General features: G+C 41.3%; 1 non-coding gene across 1 annotated transcript; it reads right to left on the reverse strand.

Annotated features, from left to right (window-relative positions):
- Positions 1-19,189: 19,189 nt before the first annotated feature.
- Positions 19,190-19,271, reverse strand: TRNAS-AGA. Its single transcript has one exon. It is a non-coding gene; the product is annotated as a tRNA-Ser (tRNA).
- Between the last annotated feature and the right edge of the window lie 2,437 nt (positions 19,272-21,708).

Genomic DNA, 21,708 nt, shown 5'->3' on the forward strand with positions numbered 1-21,708 from the left:
AGATTTCTAGCAGGAGGTGGTGTCGCAAACTTACTCAAAACTGAAGGTGAATCAAGTGCAGAGCTAGATGGCAGTTCCTTACCTCTCCTCATAGTGGAAGGCAAGATTTTAGTTCTTCGATCTTTCGGGTTCCTCATAGCGACTGGCAGACGTCAATCCCAAGTGACTCAGAGAATATAGCTGTGCCTCCCCGGCAACGGCGCCAGAAAAAGGTCTTGATAACCCACAGGTGTAGGGGATCGCAACAGTTTTCGAGGGTAAAGTATTCGATCCAAATTTGTTGATTCGCCTCAAGGGGAAACGAAAGAATATTCTCAAGTATTAGCAGCTGAGTTTGTCAGATTCAACCACACCTGAAAGATTAGTGTCTGCAAGCAAAGTATCAGTAGCAAAGTAGTATGATAGCAACGGTGCCAGAAACAAATTAGTTGATGGAAGACTATCCCTAACTGTTGTATCAATGGCACCAGTAGGTTGCACGTGGACGGGAAACTATTCTTCCCCGGCAACGGTGTCGAAAAAGGTCTTGCAACAAGTAACAACGAAGTAGCAAGGAACAGCAGTAGCAACAGCAGCAGAGTAACAACAGTAGCAACAGTAGTAGCAATGTGGCCCAATCCCTTTTGTAGCAAGGAACAAGCCTGGACAAAGTAATGTAGCAAGGACCAGTAGTAAAAGACTCGTAGGCAGTGGATCGGTGATGGATGAGTATGACGGATGTGATTCATCATGTAACAGCTATAACACGGAGAGATATGTAACTAGCCCCCGTTCGTCAATCTAATGTAGGCATGTATTCCATATGTAGTCATACGTGCTTAGCGAAAAGAACTTGCATGACATCTATTGTACATCCCTCCCATGGAAGCGGGGTCCTAATGGAAACTACGGGATATTAAGGTTCTCCTTTTAATAAAGAACCGGACTAACGCATTAACACGCGATGAATACATGAACTCCTCATACTATGGTCATCTCCGGGAGTGGTTCCGACTATTGTCACTCCAGGGTTGCCGGGTCATAACACATAGTAGGTGACTACAACTTGCAAGATAGGATCTAAAACACACATATATTGGCGACAACATAATAGGTTCAGATCTGAAATCATGGCACTCGGGCCCTAGTGACAAGCATTAAGCATAGCCAAGTACTAGCAACATCAATCTAGAACATAGTGGATATTAGGGATCAATCCCCGTCAAAACTAACTCGATTACATGATAGATCTCATCCAACTCATCACCGTCCAGCAAGCCTACGATGAGATTACTCACAAACGATGAAGAGCATCATGAAATTGTCGATGGAGGAAGGTTGATGATGACGATGGCGACGATTTCCCCTATCCGGAGCCCGGAACGGACTCCAGATCTGCCCTCCAGATGAAGAACAGGAGGTGGCGGCGCCTCCGTATCGTAAAACGCGATGAAACCTTCTCTCTGATTTTTTTTCCGGGCGAGACAGAAGAAATAGAGCTGAGTTTGGGGGCGGTGGTGCCACGTGGGCCCCACAAGACATCTCGGCGCAGCCTGTGGGCTTGTGGCCCACTGGCACGCCCCCTCCGGTGGATCTTTGCGCAGGTATTTTTATTTTATTCCAGAAAAAATCTCCGTAAATTTTCAGGACATTCCGAGAACTTTTATTTCTGCACAAAAACAACACTATGGCAATTCTGCTGAAAATCGCGTTAGTCCGGATTAGTTCCATTCAAATCATGCAAATTAGAGTCCAAAACAAGGGCAAAAGAGTTCGGAAAAGTATATACGTTGGAGACGTACCACATCCATTTTAAAGGAGAATGTTGAGCTGAGGGCTCAACTTGAGTTACTATCTAGCAATTATGGTAAATTGGAAGAAAGTCATGTAATGCTCACAAGCTCTCATGATGATCTTCTAGCATCCCATAATGCAATAAAATTAGCTCGTGAGTCTATTACTACCAAGGTAACATCAAGTGAGCCTCATGTAGACAATGGCACTACTTCTAGTCAAAATGTTATATTGCCATGTGCTAGTCCTCGTAATTCTTCTACTCATAATGTTGCTACCTCTTGTGATGAATTACTTCCCTTGCCTTGTTGCTCTAACAATGAAGCTTATACTTCCTCTAGTACTTGTGTTGATACTAACCATGTAGAGTTAATCGAAGAGCTCAAGGCCCAAGTCACTTCTTTGAAGAAAGACTTGGAAAAGAGTCATGAAGGGATGTCCACACTCAACAATGTCTTGTGTGGGCAAAAATCCCCGAATGACAAAGATGGACTTGGATTCAACTCCAACAATAAGAAGAAGTCCAAAAACTTCAAGAAGAAGGGCCAAGAACAAGTCAAGAATTCGGCCAATATTATTTGCTTCAAGTGCAAAATTGAAGGGCACCATGTTAGATCTTGCCCACTAAAGAAGAAGCCCCAAAGTCACAAGCAACAAGGGAAGCGACCACAAGTTCAATCACATACTCAACTACAAGTTGAAGAAAGGCCTCTTCCCAAAAAGACCCAAGCCAACACTCCTCATGTTGAGAAATCAATAGGGAAGAAATTAAAGGGTAGATGTTGCTACTTATGTCGTGAGAAGGGTCACTTCGCTTCTTCTTGCACGAGAGGTAATTTACCCAACCCAATCATTATTGATGATATCTATTCTCTTGGGAAGGATAAGGTTGGCAATGTGTTTGCCAAGTTTGTTGGTACTCAAAGTGGTGTCAAGAAAAGTACCATTTGGGTTGCCAAGCCTATTGTGACTAACCTCTTAGGACCCAACGTGGTTGGGGACCAACAAGCTCAAACTTGATCAATAGGTGATTATGTAGGACATTGAAGACTTTGATACATAATGAAGAATTAAGGGGTCTTCATCATTCATATTATATCAAGCCAATTCATTTGGATTATCGAGTTTCTATCTTATATCCGATGTGCCTCCTTACGGTAACTTGTACTTAAACTGTTTACATTGTTAGTTACTTGCCCCTTCGCATGTTGTGGTTTTGTACCTTGCATATGTTTGTATATGTTGTGCTTCCAACTTGCTTATCTTGAGTAATCGAGTATGTGTATGTTGGTTTGCACATCATGTACATGTGAGTCTTGTATTGAGCCTTTTTGCATCTTGTTTGTATCTTTGTTGGCTCTTGTGAGAGATTAATGGATTATCCCATTGTGGGGGAGTGATGTGCTTTGCACACCTCACAATCCTATAAATGTGCATACATGGGGAATACCACTTAGTATTGATATTTCAAGATTATCTAGTTTCTATGTGGTATGTCTTACTCATGAGAAATTCAAATTCTATATGGTCCATTAAGTATCTCTTGTTGGTTTTAATTTGCCACTTGTTAATATTGTTGGGTTATCACATTATGGGGGAGTAATATGCTATGTGCATATTACAAGCCTAGAAAATGTGTACATTTGAGGTATTGCCACTTAGTGTTGATATTGTAAATTAACTTGTTCCTAGGTGGCATGTTATCTCTACAAGTGTCATTTGTTTGCGTTTTAGGGGTAAAAGATGATGTTGGATATGTTTGTGATCTACCAATGAGTATTATTTCCAAAATACTTATTGTCCTTGACAATTGGTATTCCCATCATGTAGTAGAAATTGCTAATCGTCTTTACATTGGATTTTGTGTTTCGTTTATCTTCCTTGCCTCTTGTGAATCTATTTTAACATGTCTAGTGTTTTTATAGATATAGAGAAAGTGATGATCCTATCTTGTGCATTTGTATTTAAATGCAAATTCTATATAATGCACATCCCTTGGGGGAGCTATCCTATTTTCTTTAGAACACTCTCTTTATTCGTCCATCATAAAATCTTTTGATCCCCATCAAGTGTGTTGATGGGAGGCAAGTCTTGATCTTTATTATGCTTTGTGCCATCATGAAAATTTGTCGAGGGTTTGGTTTGTTTGGAACCTAGCTCTCTTTTGGAAACTAGATACCTCATGTTTGTTTTCCTTCAATTGCCATCTTGTTTCCTTTTATTTGGCATGTGTCAATGGATATCTCATTCCTTGAGGTATCTTTTAATTGATATCCTTCAAGTGGTAGTTTTTCATTTGGGATCTTATTATCACTTGATACCTTGTATTTTGGTGACTTATCAACTTTGTGTTGAGTTGATTCTTGAGAGCCTTGAGCATGCATATTTACTATATATAGCTTCTTTTGCATGCTTTCTTTCCTTGACCCGATATATAGGGGAAACTCCACCTTGTCATAAATTGGCTAAACTATGCATGAAATTCAATTTCATATCTATATGCACATATTTATGTGGAGTTTGTCCTATGTATTGTTGGTTTTCTAACTCTTTCATCCCAATGAGTTTGAGCACCATTTTGTTTGTTGTTCTAGGAATAATTGGAGAAGCATTGGATGCTCGGCTCACCTACAAGGAACGTGTTGACACCGTGTGCTTAATGGAGCCAAGTTAGGATGATCAACGAACAACCATCTACTACATCAATTCGACGATGTCTCGGTAACAAGTATCTACTTCATGCATACATTCCTTGCAAGGCCCGAACATGTCTTCTCTTGGCTGAGCGGTACTACCGTGGGTAGCCATGGTACTACCGCTGGATTTGTGTTACTGTTGCACTCATGCAATAGCAGCACCGACATGGTACTATCACATCCAGCACGATAGTATTTTTCTGCTGCCGCTGGACGAACGGTACTACCGCCCAGCGAGCGGGAGTTAAATTTTACAACCACTAGCCAGGCGGTACTACCGTGATGACGTGCGGTACTACCACACCGTCGGGACCGCGAGGGGTTATACCCTCCTCCCTCATCTCGTGGTTCTGTTTCTCTCTCCAGGTTGCATCTTGGCATGAATCTCTTGATTCGTTCTTGTGGTACTTGTTTCCTTTCTCAAAGCATCCAAACGATGATGTCTTATTGCTAGTTGGGATGTCTTTGATATTCGTATGTTGGAAGTTCATATTGTACAATAAGAAAATATTAGGCCATATGCTATGCTTCCAAGCAAAGGCCTTATTGATATATTTATGACTTCCTTTTGGATATCTTGTTTGTTCCTTCTTGTAACCATTTCGTGTGTACATCCTTCTTTGTGGATATATATCATCATGATTGTCTTCTACCTATAATATTTTACACATGAGAGAAGTTACATCTCTAATTGATATCCTCTTTTCTCTCACGTCCACCGTTGCATTTCCTTTTTCAGTTTTTGGTGGCTTCATGAAAGGATTTGTCTTGAGTGTGTATCTTATATTCTTGCTTCTTGATGCAGTATTTGGTGGTGAAGATTATTTTTCCTCATGCTTGTCTTGATGAGGGTTTTGCCATTTCGATTGGTATCCCTCCTCTTGACAAGGTTATTATTTTCTATCTTCACCATGGGCTGTCACAAGCGTTGGTTCTCAATTTGTTTTTTAGTAAGCTTGTGAACCGATTTTCTAGTAGTGTGTGTGTGGGAAGGATATGTCTGGCATTTTGTTTCTCATTTCATCAAGACTATGTTGATGAGTAATGCTCATCCTTATCTTAGTCTTCTCAAGTGCTTTGCCATGACTCACACACATTATTTTGGTTGAGCCTATCTTAAGTTGTTTCTTTTACATGTTGCTCAACCATTTGTTTTGTGCAAGTGATATGCTTATTGTCTCATCTATCTTCTTGCACTCGTTCTGTATTTTTATTTTTTTTGGTGGAACAACAATCCTATTTTGTGCACTTGTATCAAATACAAAAATCTCTTATTAGTGCACAAATCATGGGGAGCTTCTCTAGTTTTGATAAAACACTCCTTTTCCTTTACCATAATATCTTTTATTCATGTGGTTCGAAGGACCATGTGATTGTTTGTTCCATATGGTATCTTTTGATTGCTTGCTTCTATTTTGTATGTCTTTGTGCCATACGATCCTTCTTTTTGCAATCTTTGGGTCCCCAATATAGTCCGTTTTCCTCCAACTAGTTATCATTGTATTTGTGTATTTCTTTGCACTCATTTGCTGAGAAGTACACACTTTTTGAAGGACCACCTACTATATTGGCTTTCTAAACTTTTCGTCCATTTTGGCAATCAATGCCAATGGGGTAGAAGTTTAGAGAGTTTACTTTGGATATGTTTAGAGGGTTTTCCTTTTATTGCGTAAGCATTTACATCTTGTACGCATGCATTATTGCTTTGTATGTGTGCACTTGGTTATGCTTATTTCCATATATAAACTCTCTTGAAGTGGTTGTCATCAATTACCAAAATGGGGGAGATTGTTAGAGCATATCTCTCCATATGTGATTGGTAATTGATGACAATTCCTATGGACTAATGGTTGCCTTAAGTTATATTTATAGGATTTGTCCATAGGCACTTCTTGAAGTCCATCTGTTGGGTTCAAGGAGTTTATTTGATGACCAAGGTGGTATTCAAGGTATTATCCAAAGAATGGTCATAGAGACACAAGGTTGATCAAGATCGTGAGAAAAAGAGTAAATCAAGATGATCAACACACAAAGCGTACAAGATGTACCGAGAGGGATCAAGTGATCCCATGGTATGGTAAGCATTGTCCATTACGTGTTTGTGTACTAACCCATGGTCTTCATGGAAGTTCTATGTGGGGTTAGGTGTGTTTCCATGGGCTTGCATCAAGAGGAAGATCTCATACAACCCATGGAGGATGACGTTGATACGTCTCCAACGTATCTATAATTTTTTATGGATTCATGCTATTATCTTGTCAAACTTTGGATGTTTTGTATGCCTTTTATATATTTTTTGGGACTAACTTATTAACTCAGTGCCAAGTGCCAGTTCCTGTTTTTTTTCGTGTTTTTGACCCTTTTCAGAGGACGATTTTAAACGAAGTCCAAACGGAACAAAACTTACAAAAAGATTTTTTCCGAAATAGAAGACGATTGGGGGACTTGAGAACCAAGGCAGGGGGCCACCAGGAACCCCACAAGCCCCCTAGCCGCGGCTAGGGGGGCTCGCGCCTCCCAGTCTTGTGGGCTCCATGGGCCTCCTCTGCCCTAGGTCTTTCGCCTATATATTCCCAAAAATTCCAGAAAAAATCGGGAGATCATCGAAAGTACTTTTCCACCGTCGCAAGCTTCTGTCTCCGCAAGATCCCATCTGGGGCACGTTGTGGTGCCCTGCCAGAGGGGGGATTCAGATATGGAGAGATTCTTCATCAACACCATGACCTCTCCGATGATGCGTGAGTAGTTCACCATAGACCTTCGGGTCCATAGCTAGTAGCTAGATGGCTTCTTCTCTCTCTTGGATCTTCAATACAAAGTTATCCATGATCTTCATGGAGATCTATCCGATGTAATATTCTTTTGCGGTGTGTTTGTCGAGATCCGATGAATTGTGGATTTATGATCAGATTATCTATGAATCTTATTTGAGTTTCTTCTGATCTCTTATATGCATGATTTCATATCCTTGTAATTCTCTTTGAGTTGTGGGTTTTGTTTGGCCAACTTGATCTATGATTCTTGCAATTGGAGAAGTGCTTGGTTTTGGGTTCATACCGTGCGGTGACCTCACCCAGTGACAGAAGGGGTAGCGAGGCACGCATCGTGCTGTTGCCATCAAGGGTAAAAAGATGGGGTTTTCATCATTGGTTTGAGTTTATCCCTCTACATCATGTCATCTTGCTTAAGGCGTTACTCTGTTCGTCATGAATTCAATACACTAGATGCATGCTGGATAGCGGCCGATGTGTGTAGTAATAGTAGTAGATGCAAAAAGTATCGGTCTACTTGTCTTGGACGTGATGCCTATATGTATGACCATTGCCTTAGATATCGTCATGACTTTGCGCGGTTTTATCAATTGCTCGGCAGTAATTTGTTCACCCACCGTAATATTTGCTATTTTGAGAGAAGCCTCTAGTGAACACTATGGCCCCTGGGTCTACTTCACACCATATTTTCAGCCTTACTATTTTACTTCGTTGCACTTTCCGCCTTCAGATCTCACTTTGCAATCAATCTTGAAGGGATTGACAACCCCTTTATAGCGTTGGGTGCAAGCTCTTTTGTGTTTGCGCAGGTACTCTGGACTTGACGAGATTCTCCTACTGGATTGATACCTTGGTTCTCAAACTGAGGGAAATACTTACTGCTCTTGTGCTGCATCGCCCTTTCCTCTTCAAGGGAAAAACCAACGCAAGCTCAAGAGGCAGCAGAAGGATTTCTATCGCCGTAGCAGAAGAATTTCTGGCGCCGTTGCCAGGGAGGATCAATTCAAGAACTCATCCAAGTAAGTGTCGCAAACTCATCTCTTGCATTTACTTTTTCGCCTCTCGTTTTCCTCTCCCCCACTTTTGAAAAACAAAAATTTACAAAAAGATTTGCCTTTTTCGTTTGCCTTTCCTTTGCTTGTGTGCTATGTGCCTTCAATATGCTTGCATCTTCGCTTGCTGGAAATCTAGTGATATGGATCCTCACCCACTTGCTAATCTCTTTAAGAGATCCACTTATGTGGAACCAATTGCTAGTGACTTGAGTGCACTTGACTTTCTCTATGGAGTTTTGCTTGAGATGCGTGAATCTGAAAATCGTGATGAAGAAATTTATGAAATGATTCACGAGGGCTCCTTGAATGAAAAGCATGATTGCAATGATTTCATTATAAATTCTATTGATGACAATCATGCTAAAAATATGCAAAACCCTAAGCTTGGGGATGATAGTTTTGGTATGCCCACTACTTGTTGCAATAATATTGAAAGTGGGTTTGGAGAAGTCATGACTTTAGTTGATGATAATCCCACTATTTTTGAAGAGCGTCGACTTTGCATGCATGTGGATCATGAAAATAATATCCTTTGTGATAGATATTTTGTTGAATTTGATTATGATCCCACATGTAATTGCTATGAGAGACGAAAATATTGTGGTAGAAACTTTCATGTTACCAAATTACCTCTCGTTATGTGGAGATTGCTATTGTCTCTTTCTTCTTCCTTGCATATGGCAACTATTGGTTGTCCTGACAATCTATTTTCCTATAAAATGCCTATGCATAGGAAGTATGTTAGACTTGGATGTGATTTTCACATGTTTCATGATGCTCTCTTCGTGTCCGGTTGCTATCTTTTATGTGAGCATCATTAAAATCATTATGCCTAGCTAAGGGCGTTAAACAATAGCGCTTGTTGGGAGGCAATCCAATGAATTTATCTTTGCTTTTTGCTTTCTGTTTTGTTGCGTCCACACCATCATAATTCTCTTATGATTGTGTCTTTTGTGTTTCTTTTTGTGTTTGAGCCAAGCAAAACCTTTATGACTAGTTTGGTGTTGGTTGTTTGATCCTGCTGGAAAAAGACACAAACTGTTCGCTCACGAAATTATTTTTCATTTTTATCCAGAAAGAGATTTTGAGTTGATTCTTTTTGCTGCTAGTTGATATGCCTTTTTCCCAGGCTTTCGAAATTTTTCAGAATTTTTGAGGTACCAGAAGTATACGAAGTATACAGATTGCTACAGACTGGTCTGTTTTTGACAGATTATGTTTTTGTTGAGTTGGTTGCTTATTTTGATGAAACTATGGATAGTATCGGGGGGTACTAGCCATGGAAAAGTGAGAATACAGTAATCTAACACCAATATGAATAGAAATCAAGATTGCTACAGTACATAAAGAGGTGGTAGTTTGTTTTCTTGTGCTAATGATATCACGAGTTTTTGTTTAAGTTTTCAAGTTTTGGGTGATGTTCTCATGGACAAAGGGATAAAGAGTGGAAAGAGCTCAAGCTTGGGGATGCCCAAGGCATCCCAAGCCAAATTCAAGGACACCAAAAAGCCTAAGCTTGGGGATGCCCCGGGAAGGCATCCCTCTTTCGTCTTCAGTCCATCGGTAACATTACTTCGAGCTATATTTTATTCACCACATGATATGTTTTTTGCTTGGAGCGTCTTGTATCGTAGGAGTCTTTTCTTTTTATTGTGTCACAATCATCCTTGCTGCACACCTTTTGAGAGAGACATGCACTCATCGTGAATTTGCTAGAATGCTCATCGTGCTTCTCTTATATCTTTTGAGCTAGATGGGTGGTGGGTGGGACGTAAATTTCACATTGTCGGCTTTAAATCTGATCTTGTCTTTAACCGATGTTGAGATGGACATATTCTGGATGCAATTGAGCATATCGTTAAGGTGATCCATCTCTTCGGAGTTCATAGCTTGGCTATAGACAAGGCTGACTTGAGGTATTTCCAGCGTATAGTTTGGGCCTGGTTCAAGATCTAACATGGCTTCGGGGGTTGGGACAGGGCCCGAGCCCGATTCGAGGGTTGAGAGGGCATCATCTGGAGTAGCTACACCTGGGACTTCCGGCATCACCGAGGGCTCTGGCCCGACCTCTTCGAAGGGGATCGGTTCCAGAGTCGATCCTCTGATGCTAAGCAGCCCCTCCACCAGGACGGGCATCCAGCGTGACAAGACAAGTTCTCCGTGGGAATCTGCGGTGTATTCAAGGCCTTCGAAGGTCACAATCTGATTCGGGGCGTAGTTCTCGACATGGGCCATATGGCCAGTCGAATCGGCGCAGAACATCATCCTGCCGAACACAAAGAGTTGGTCGGGGACGAAGACGCTCCCGTAGCCGATGTCGCAGTTTATCTGCAGATGAGCCATCGATCCTTCTGTTGATCTCATGGTGGAACTCTCAATGAAAGCACTAGTGTCGGTGGGAAAACCGGCAGACCTCAGGGTAGGGGGTCCCGAGCTATGGATCTATGATCGGTGGTAACAGGAACAAAAGAGACGATGTTTACCCAGATTCGGGCCCTCCTTACAAAGGTAAAACCCTACGTCCTGCTCTTGTTTATATTGATGGATAAGTATTGAGTACATAGTTCATCTACATCGAGATCGTGAGATGAGTTCTAACCCTAGGGCTAGATGAGTAATGTTGCGTTCGAGTCCTCTTTACAGGCTAAACCCTATATATACATGCCAAGTAGTGTATCTAGAGTTACAAGGTCGGTATTGGGGAAAGAGGCGACAAGAGAAGCCTTGGAGTATACGTCAAATCTTCGGCACATGAAGTCTCGTTCACGCCCCCATCGTGGGGTCTTTGGAGTCTACATTGAGAGGGTTGAGGGCCCCTTCACCCAATCCAAAGAGTCTAGGCCGACTAGGTTAGGACCCCCTAGTCCAGGACACCATCACTAATCGTGTACCATTTGCGGTCTCCAAATGCACATCTCCTTTTCCAATGATGGCTTCCCTATCATTAGTCCCCATCTTCAGAACACCAAAATCACCTAATATATAGTTAGTAAAGAGCTCTCTGCGAGATGTTGCATGAATGGTAGATGTTCGATATCCAAATTATCTCGTCACCATCCACAAGGCTGACAGTTTCATCAGAAACAACACTGATCCTCTCCTCAAAAGTGGAACCAAAACTGCCCTCATTTTCTTAATGCATAACAAGCATGATGTCCTCTTCTACTTCAATAACTCGGTTGCCCTCTGTGTCACTATCACAATCAGCTTGCTTCTAATCTTGCTTCTTCTTTTCTTTTTGTCTTTCTTCCACTTGTCACATCACCACTTAATGTGGCCCTTGTGATGGCAGTGATGGCACTCATAATCAGCATACTTGCCTCTTGATTTGTTGTTACCTTTTTCTGCCCCTTTACCTCGAGCTCTTCTCTTGCTTCTCCTCCTGGACTGAGTGGCCAGCACCTCTGAATCTGAGGAAGAAATAGCTTCCGGCACCTTTCTGGATTCTTCATTTAGTACGCTCATTTTCATAAGATTCCAAGTGACAACTCCATTAGGTACTGAATTGTAACCGTGGCCCTAAAAGTCACCCATCTGTCCGGTAATGATCCTAGTAGCAGCAAGGCTCTCACTTCAACTTCAAATGTTATTCCCATTGAAGAAAGTGATTTATAATGCCTTGGAATATATACACATGATCTGCAATTAGAATGCCCTCTTTGTACCTCAAACACATCAATTATTTGATCAAGAACATCTTGTTGGTACCATCTTTTCAAGCAAACAACTCTTCCAATCTCTGCCATAAGGTGCGTGCATGTGTCTCATGAATGATATGGTTCAAATCATTGCCATCAACCCATTACCAAATGAACCCACAAGCTTGCCAATGAAGTACCTTCCACTGACCTTCATCAATGCCCTCCGACATCTTAGTGGAGAACACTAGCTTCTAGCATTCTTTCACACATAACAGATCCTCCATCTTGCCCTTCCATGCTTGATAATTTGTACCATTAAAAGATAGCATCCTGCTGGTATTCACTTCCATCTTTCACCACAAGAAACTCAGCAATTTGGACAAGCAAACCAAGGCTCTCATACCACTTTGTTGGGGCTGGACGGCAACAATGAGCTGCACAAATTCAGTGACACGGCAATTGTGCACACTACACCGCCCCCTTCACATGTGATGAAATTTGAGGGCAGTTTCAACCAACAAGGAAGCAATGAAATAAAACAAACAACAAGCACATGTAACACATGATTTAACGTGGAAAAACTCCTAAACTTGAGGAGTAAAAAACCACGGTTGTGGACCGACCAGTCCACACAACTTCAGTATGAGAATGATGAGTACAAAGTCTTATCTAGAACCTCTAGAAAGATTTACAACACACTCTCCACATTGCCAATTGGCAATAGCAATAACAACCACAAGAGGCAAGATTTCAGCAAAGCAAAGTACACACACCTTCTGTCTCCTTCGGTATTTTGCAAACTGCTCTTAAACCGCTCAACCAAACAGCACTAAATTTGGCACACAAGTAAATACAAGTGTTCGTGAGATTCCCTCAAAATTTCAAATCAATCGGACACCGTTTGCCTACCCAAACTGTTTGTCTCCCAAGTTACTCTATTCTAAAACTGCAGCAGACAGAGCTGACAAAACCACTCTCAAATCTGATGATCCACTGACCCAATCCTCAAACCAGCTAACGAAATCAAAATACTCAAAGTAAGGAACGAGCTCACCAAGTTTGGAGTCGATCCAAGCACATTTGAGCCTCCAATCACCAGGTTGAACACTCTCTAATCAGATGCTGCAAATCTGGATAGAACCTCCACTTCTTCTTCCTCTCTCACTCATGTTGTGTTTTCTCTTGTGTCCTCTCTCACTCTCACTCTCTTGTTTTCTATGCACCTGTGGCATAGAAAACAAAAACGGTTTAGTCAATTATGTGTGACCATTGGATGTGGATCCAACAGTTTTTAAGTCTATAAACACACCCTCTTTATTAATGAACGACAATATTCGTCGAAATACATTTGAAATCAGGAGGCTGTAGGAGCCATGGCCAGAAATGTCTACCTACACACAGACTTAGAGCATGTTTAGCGAGACCGCGTTCCTTCAAATTTGAATATCTCCACTCCAAAGTGAAGGAACAAGATTGAAACACCGACATCATTGCTTTGATCTCCAAAATAAAATTCCAGTGCAACCCTTTGATTCCATTCTTGATGTCATTGACTATCTCCTTGCAATTAGACGCAACTTCTACCTCGAGCTAAAGATAGATCATTAGCTAAAACTATAGTTTCCTGGCATGCAAGTGCTTCAAGAGCCATTGAATTTGTGACACCCGAGACCACAACCACCGAAGCACCGAGGTATAGTCCTGATGAGTTTCTTCTCGGGTGAGGTGGGTACGGCCGACGGAAGAGAGGGGCATTTTCTACTCGGATAAGAGCATCTCTAGCAGACCCCGTATAACACCGACCCGCAAAACGCATTTGAAGTTCACGAAAAAAGGGCTTTGCGGGCCGGCGCGGGCAAGAGCAGAGTCAGACCCCACAAAACGGACCCATAAAAAAGGATATTCGCATAAGATGCTCTTTTACGGGTCAGCTACGCGGGGTCTGCTCGGATGCCACTGTGTCAACCCGCAAACTGAAAACACCCAATAAACGAATTTGACAGCGATTCTGACAAATGAGTTCAAATTCAAACAATAGAAGATAGTTCACGCGCAAATAAAAGCATAGTTTTGTAAGACAAACGCAAAAGGACTTCATGCAAAAGCCATGATCACGTCCATCATCATCTTGGTCGCTCTTCACTCCGCATCATCAAGGTCATCGCCGCACCCGAATCCATCGTCGTCACTTGTTCCAACTCCGGCACCGAAATCATCGACGACATTGGTTCCAATTCCCGATGAGAAAACATCGTGGCACTGTAACACGCAAGCATCCTCCTCTTCAAGATGTCTCTCATTGTCATATCATGCCATTCTTTGTTGATGTCGTACATGTCATTGCCGTTCAATATCATGATCCTATTCTCTTCGGCAAGAAGGCTGGACATGGATTTGTTCTTAGCGGCACGTGCTCTTCTCTCCTCAATGTCCTTGAGAAATTGCCACCACTCTTGCTTCTCTCATGCCTTCTTCTTGACCAACTCTATCTTTGTCTCCAAAGACTTCGCTAGCATCAACTCACTTGATTGCACCATGGCATCTATCTTGTCTCACAAGCTCAATGCTTCGTGTTCCCTCTTGATCTTCTCCTTTATTTTCTTGTCACCATCGGGCTTGTTCAAGTTTCTTGGGCCATCGTCAACTTCATCTTCATCCATGTTCGTAAGTGAACCTCTCTTCGGTGGGGATTCTTTGTCAATAAACTTCCACTTGTCGTAGTCTTTGAGCATATCCCAACAATGCTCTAGTTTAAAAAAAATGCCTTCGGAAGCTTCCATGTCTTTGTACCGTCGTTGGGCATTTTTTGTTGGAAATATGCCCTAGAGGTTCCCCAACAATTTTGTCCTACACAATTAAAACAAAGTCAAATGATGCAATCACTTCATATGACACAAATAGTGTGCACAACTTGGGACGTGAAAACGAACTCACGTAGTCGGATTCCACGGTTCCACTTGAAGGTGCATTGCGAACTTGTTCCAAGCAATTAAGCTGTCCAACGGCTACAAATCGGCTTGATCACGTCCTAACGACCTTGGAATGACTGAAAGGTCCATGCTGTCCTATTGGGATGCTTGTCCATCATGTGTCGGCCTTTGCGTAAGAACCTTCTTCCGTTTTATGCCCAAAACCTTGCTCATCTTCTTCGCCGGCGGCCAGGCAGATCTCGTAGCAGCGACGGCGTCCGGCGCGCATGCCTTTCCGGCGGGGACAACCGGATTGTCGCCCTGCACGACAATGTTGCCCTACCGCTTGCGGGCAGGCGCGTTGGTGCCTTGGGTGACGGTGGGGGCGACATATGACCGGCGACGAGATTCGCCTGAGGGGATTGCGCGTGCGCGACCTCCACGTTGATGTGGGACGGCTGGGAGGCTTCCATGGCGGTGAAGAATGGCGGGGAAGATGGACCGGAGCATGCGATGACGGGGCAATGGCTGCCGAGGAGGGGGGCGGGGAACGGTCGCGCGGAAATTTTCCTTGCGCCAAATCTCGTTGCGGATAGGGGTGAGCTCGGGTCGGCCTTCCATCCCGTAAATCTAAAGGTCGAGGGCGAACTTTTGTCACGCCCCGTAAAAACTTTTACAGGTCAAACGCGTTTGCGGGGTCTGGTCCGACAATATTTTTTGCATCGACCCGTATTTTGACGGTTATTTTATGGATCGGGTATTATCCGGGGTTTGCTAGAGATGCTGTAAGTGGGCAGCCGAGTACAGATAGAGTCTGTGGTGCCGAGGAGTATAATTGTTTCTCCTCTCAGGGTTATATGAGTTCGCCTAAATGACGATTAGATAAATAAATCAGAAATTTTACTTTTCAAACCACCTACAAGCCGAACACGCACGCACCCTTACTATATGACGAGTGACGACCGGCGAAGAAAGAATGTATGCACAATCCAGGCCAAAAATGGGGATGCATCGACGTCCACGGACGTGCATGCATGCCAGTCACGTCAGTCAGCGTACAGTTTGCAAATTGGAAGCCACGCCTAATTGAGGTAGCTTAGCCTAGCTTATCATAACACGGAAAAGTTTTTTTAAGGGAACGCCTAATGGCACTTTATTAACGCGGTGACAATGTTACATCAAAAAGTACCTGATATAGTAAGAAATTAGATGCAACATCTACCCACTTATACTTAATTAGTCTGACGATCATAGCTGTATCTAACAAGAAAGTGTGCCAAACCATTCGCTTCCTTAGGACGTAAAGAAAAGGAGATAGAAGGAATGTCGTGAGCTAAGTCGAAGCAATCAGCCAACACAGACGCGTAGGAGCTTAAAATATCTGAATTTCTGTTGCAAGCCTCAATAAGTCCCAGACACCGAAAAGCTAAATGGCACACTCAGCTCATCTGTGCCGAGCAAGGGAAAAACCTAACCATCTATCTATGTTCACAATTCACAAAGATCTATTCATATTGTTGGGCAGGCACGTCACCCAAACCAACTAATGGCCGATATTTTGCGATTTTGCCGCATTAGTTCCCTTGCAACGTTGAGCCCTGCCCAAAGAGGGCTTGGTGTGCATGGCGTCTTTTGTTTGAACGCTTTTAACTTCTTCTTTTGTTCTAGTGTAGCGTCCTCTCATATAGTGGCTTCTTGTAAACAATGTGCACTTTAGCGTGGTGACAGCATTGCGCTGCCCTCCACTTACTAAAAGTAGGGTGATTGGAGTTGGATCTCTCCCTTAACTTCCTTTCGACGAAAAGTCTGTTTCTTGATTAGAACTTTTAGCCTAATTAGTTTGTTTCCTTTGATAACATATGTGAATCCAGGGCTCGACCAAACATGGCTCTGACCGATGAGCATGCATGGCGCCTTCCGGTGGAATTCTCTCTAGCGGCTTCTTATACGCATGAGAAAGATAATTAGCATCTTATGTGTCGATCGAATGGAATCGCTCGCCTAAGCATATACCCACTAATATGATAATCAATGGAGAAGCTAACTAAATCGATGTTTGCAAAACCAGTAGAGATACGTGCAAATGGGAGGGCTATATCTCTTTATGTATTCTTTTTTGGGGGAAATTTCAAGTTTTTGTCCGGGCTCATATACCCCTCCGTGAACTATAAAATCAAAATAAATAGTAGAAAAAGGTTTTAAAAATCTCAATTTATTTTTACAATGTACTACCTCTCTAAATACAAGACGTTTGTTTAGATCACTAAAGAAGTGATCTAAAACTTCTTATAATAGTTTACAGAGGAAGTACCTAGTCTGTTCTAATGATAAATAAAATTTTCGCGATTTGAAGTACATAAGCAGGCTAAGCCTGGACGAATTAATGGGAACCGTCGTAGTCCCTTTAGACAACCACGTCCCCTACCAAGGCTCAAACCTATGTTGGAGTTTGGTAGCCGTGGCACAGAAGTCCTTCACAAGTATATAAGAGTCACTAATTGGCATGCCTAGATAGGACATCGGAATACCAAGTTCCATGGCCGCATTCTAGTTGAAGTTGATAGTCAGCCCCAACATCTCGTGGAAGCATAGAAATAGAAACTTGATGTAAAGGATATCCGCGTCCGATGCTACCACCAAAAGGATGGTATCGTTAACATATTGAAGGTGTGGAATCCCACCTCCTCGAATAAAAGATGAGGGCATATCCTGAACATGCCCAAATCGTTTAGATGCATCAAGGATGGCCGCAAGCGCATCGACTACGAGTTTAAACAGAAAAGGGGAATCCCCCCCTAGCGCACCCCACGAGAGGTGGGGAAGTAGGGGACGGGCGGAGAGAGAGGGTGGGTAGGGGCTAGATCCCCTCCCCTCTAATGCTCCGCCCCCATGAACTAATCAATCGCACTTCTAGGCACTAATAGTCATAGCTAATTCGTAATTTGTTATAGTACGTAATAGCTAGCAATATCGTATGCGCCGACGCCCAACAAAAAAGACCATAATTAGGTGAAGGTTCGGCTCGTTTTAGTTTTCCATCCAATCTGCTTTCCCACGATCACCCTAAAGAAACAAATCTGCATGCCCACGACCTAGCATCGCACATCATTTTAGATCTATCAACTAGTCGTTGTGATAGTATTCTTCGCCTTCCTCATAGGAGGGATGATGGTCGCCAATCAATTGTGTGTTTGATTCAACTACGTTGTACTTCGGATTGTAGGAGACACATACACAACTGCCATGGCCTCATGGCCGCTCTGTATCGCAGTATCTGTTGATTTTAATTAGTATGGTGCAGGTGATGTATCCTGAGCTTCACTACCATATCTATACTTGATTTCTCAATTCAAAGGTATGACCGTAACATAGACTACTGTAGTATCACTAGTAGCTACATAATTCCTTTGTGGATTACAATCTACAAGTTTGGTTTTCTTAATTGCTTGCGTAAAGCCAGCGAAGTAATTCGCAAATTAGATGTGAATTTTTTTACTTTGCTTTTTCTAATTCCGAGTTCCATGGATTTCTCTTAATAAGTCTTAGACAGTTAAACTTGCACAGTATCCTGAGCTTCACTAATGTATCTATACTTAACTTCTCAATTCGAAGGTACGACAGTAACATAGACTACTGTAGTATCACTAATACCTACATTTTTTTTTGTGGAATACAATCTGCAAGTTCGGTTTTTTTTAATTGCTTGCGTAAAGGCAGTGAAGTAATCCATAAATTAGATGTATATTTTTAATTTTGCTTTTACTAATACCGAGTTTCATGGATTTCTATTAATAAATCTTAGACAGTTAAACTTGCAGAATATCGCTTCACTACTGTATCTATATACTTGACTTCTCAATTCGAAGCTATGATCGTAAGATAGACTACCCTATAGTATCGCTAGTAGTTACATAATTTTTTTGTTGATTACAATCTACAAGTTTGGTTTTCTTAATTGCTTGCGTAAAGCCAAATTAGATGTGTATTTTTTTAATTTGCTTTTACTAATTTCGAGTTCCATGGATTTCTTTGAATAAGTCTTGATAGTTAAACTTGTACAGTAGTTAGTGTAGAATTTCATTCTTGCAAGTTTACACGTCGTTCTTATTGTATCAGAACACCTTCAGTTCGTGTTTAATATGCGAGAGATGACATGAGGATAGTTGAGTGCCATAAATAAAAATGAGAACTCACAAAATACGTTCATTTTTTTTAGCTTCTAAAATAGAAAAACAAGTCCCCACAATATGACGGCTGCTGTAGAGGTGATATTCGACTAGTAACATTGGCACCATCAATTTTTGTTCCTCAAATTTAATCATAAAATTAGAGCAAAAAATAAATCGTGGTCGGCAGGATTCGAACCTGCGCGGGCAAAGCCCACATGATTTCTAGTCATGCCCGATAACCACTCCGGCACGACCACTGCTTGCTTTTCAAACTTCTTATGAGATTATCAGCTTGGAGCAACAAACCATTTGAACGAGCATCCTCAAAAATAGAGAAAACAGGCAGTGTATTGGTGTCAGGCAAGTAGAGCTCAGTATGTTCACCGAGCAGGAGCCCACCAAAGCATATGGCTCGGGTAAACGCTTTCACCCGCCGCCACGCCGGCCGAATCGTTCGGCCGGTCGCGCGCCTCGCTGGCAGGTGCATGTAATATTTTTTCGTCAAATTTGCTATAACCATGTGTTATTTTGATACAAACGTTTTTCATGCAAAAAAAAAATCGTCTAAATTTGTTGCAACCAGCGTTCATATTTGCTACAAGCGTTTTTTATTTACTATATTTGTCCAGTAAAAAAATTGCATACACGTTTGGTTGCAATTTGTTGGATTTTTGCTACAATCGGCGTTTTGACTTTTGCTACAACCTGTTACTTTTTGCTACAACCGGCATCATTTTTTGCTACAAACGTTCACTAAAAAAGTTGCATACACGTCACGTAGATATTTGCTACAACCGGTGTTTGACTTTTGCTACCACGCATCATCTTCTTGGTTTTTTTGCTACGATCCCGTAAAAAAAATTGCTACAATTATTTTTTTCGTTGCAACCGTTGACGAAAACTACTGCATAACGTCGAAATTTGTTGCATCGAGAAAAAATGTTGCATGAAGATCTAACGACGCAGTCCGCCTACAGCTGACAGATCGGTCTCCCAGCGCAGAGCATCGCCCTTTCCTTTACTAGGCCGGCATGTGTACTTTTTTGCTTCCCTTTTAAAAAGGAAAAAGGAAAAGCAGAACCAGGAACCAAACCCTGGTCTGTAAGGCGACACACCACTGACACCAGGCTCCTCGCCACTGTTGCGTCCGCGGTAAATATGTTAGGCATGTACTCCCTCTGTAAACTAATATAAAAGCGTTTAGATTACTAAAGTAGTGTTTTAAATGCTTTTATATTAGTTTACGGAGGAAATACTACTTAAGACGGAAGGAGCTGGTTTTCCTTGTTTTTCAATGGGTCCTACGTTATCTTTTTTATTCTATGATTTTCATTCTTTTTATTTTCACCTCACTTTTTCTTCGGATTTTTTTTCTTTTTGATTTTTTACATTTTTATTTCATTTTTTTAATATTTCTTGCATTTTATATATATTTGGTTATTATGTTCTTTTTTAAAGTTATTATATTTTTTGTTTGGTTTCATTTTTCTTTCCATTTTTTCCCTTATATTTTTTTTTGTTTTCACTCTACATTTTCGTATATGTTGAAAAATACTAATACATTTTTTTGTATACATGTTTCACATTGTCTGAACGCTTATTCAATTTTTTTTAAATACCTATTAAACATTTTAATACTTATTCAACATTTCTTAAATACATGTTAAAAAAATTCAAATACTCGTTCAACATTTTTATATACTTATTTAACATTTTCAAATACTTGTTCAACATTTTACTACTTGTTCAACATTTCTAAATACTCATTCAAAATTCTTAGAATACTTGTTTAACGATTTTTAATACTTATTCAACATTTGTTAAATAGTTGTTCCATATTTATAATACTTACTTAAAAATTTCAAATACTCGTTCAATATTTTTTACATATTCAACATTTTTAAAATGTGTGTTTAAAGAGACTTTTTTCTTTATATATGTAGAATATTTGAAATCATAAAGAAAAGTACAATAATAGATCAAAAAAAGTGCATGCAAATGTGGGCCCAGTGCCGGACCAGATTTGAGCCAATTTCACTGCTAATGTGGGCCAATTACTAGGGGGTTATGACTAGAAAACTTCTGGGCTGGTGGGCTAGGGGTGGCGGCCAGAGCAAGATTTGAACCAATTTCACTGCTTATATGGGCCAACTACTAAGGGATTATCACTAAAAAACTTCTAGGCTGATGGGGGCTGGGGGCAGTGGTCCAACTAAGCTCCCGTAATCTGTGGGGCCAAACATACAATGTATGGGTGCAACTACTCCCTCCGTACCTAAATATAAGTCTTTTAAGATATTTCACTAGATGTCTACATACGAAGCAAAATGAATGAATCTATACTCTTAAGTATGTCTATATACATCTGTATATAGTCCATTAGTGAAACCTCTACAAAGACTTATATTTAGAAACGGAGGGAGTAGTTAGGAAGCACTTATTTGGAAGGCTCCCAACGATCGCTCCCACACTCCGCCACTTGACACGTTTTCAGCCATCGTGATGTGTCGCGTTTTGAGTGTTTCCTTTGAATTTTATTTTTTGTTACTTTTCGCACACGTTTTTGGTTTGTTAGATTGGTTTTTTTATGGGGGGTTGGTGTTCCGATTTGTCACGTGTCTTTCTTAGTTTTTCGACAAAGAATTTCAAGAAAATTGTACAAAAAGGAACACGTTTTCTGGGTTTTATTTTCAA

The sequence above is a fragment of the Hordeum vulgare genome, chromosome 5H (genome assembly GCF_904849725.1).
Source record: "Hordeum vulgare subsp. vulgare chromosome 5H, MorexV3_pseudomolecules_assembly, whole genome shotgun sequence".
Lineage (NCBI taxonomy): Eukaryota > Viridiplantae > Streptophyta > Magnoliopsida > Poales > Poaceae > Hordeum > Hordeum vulgare.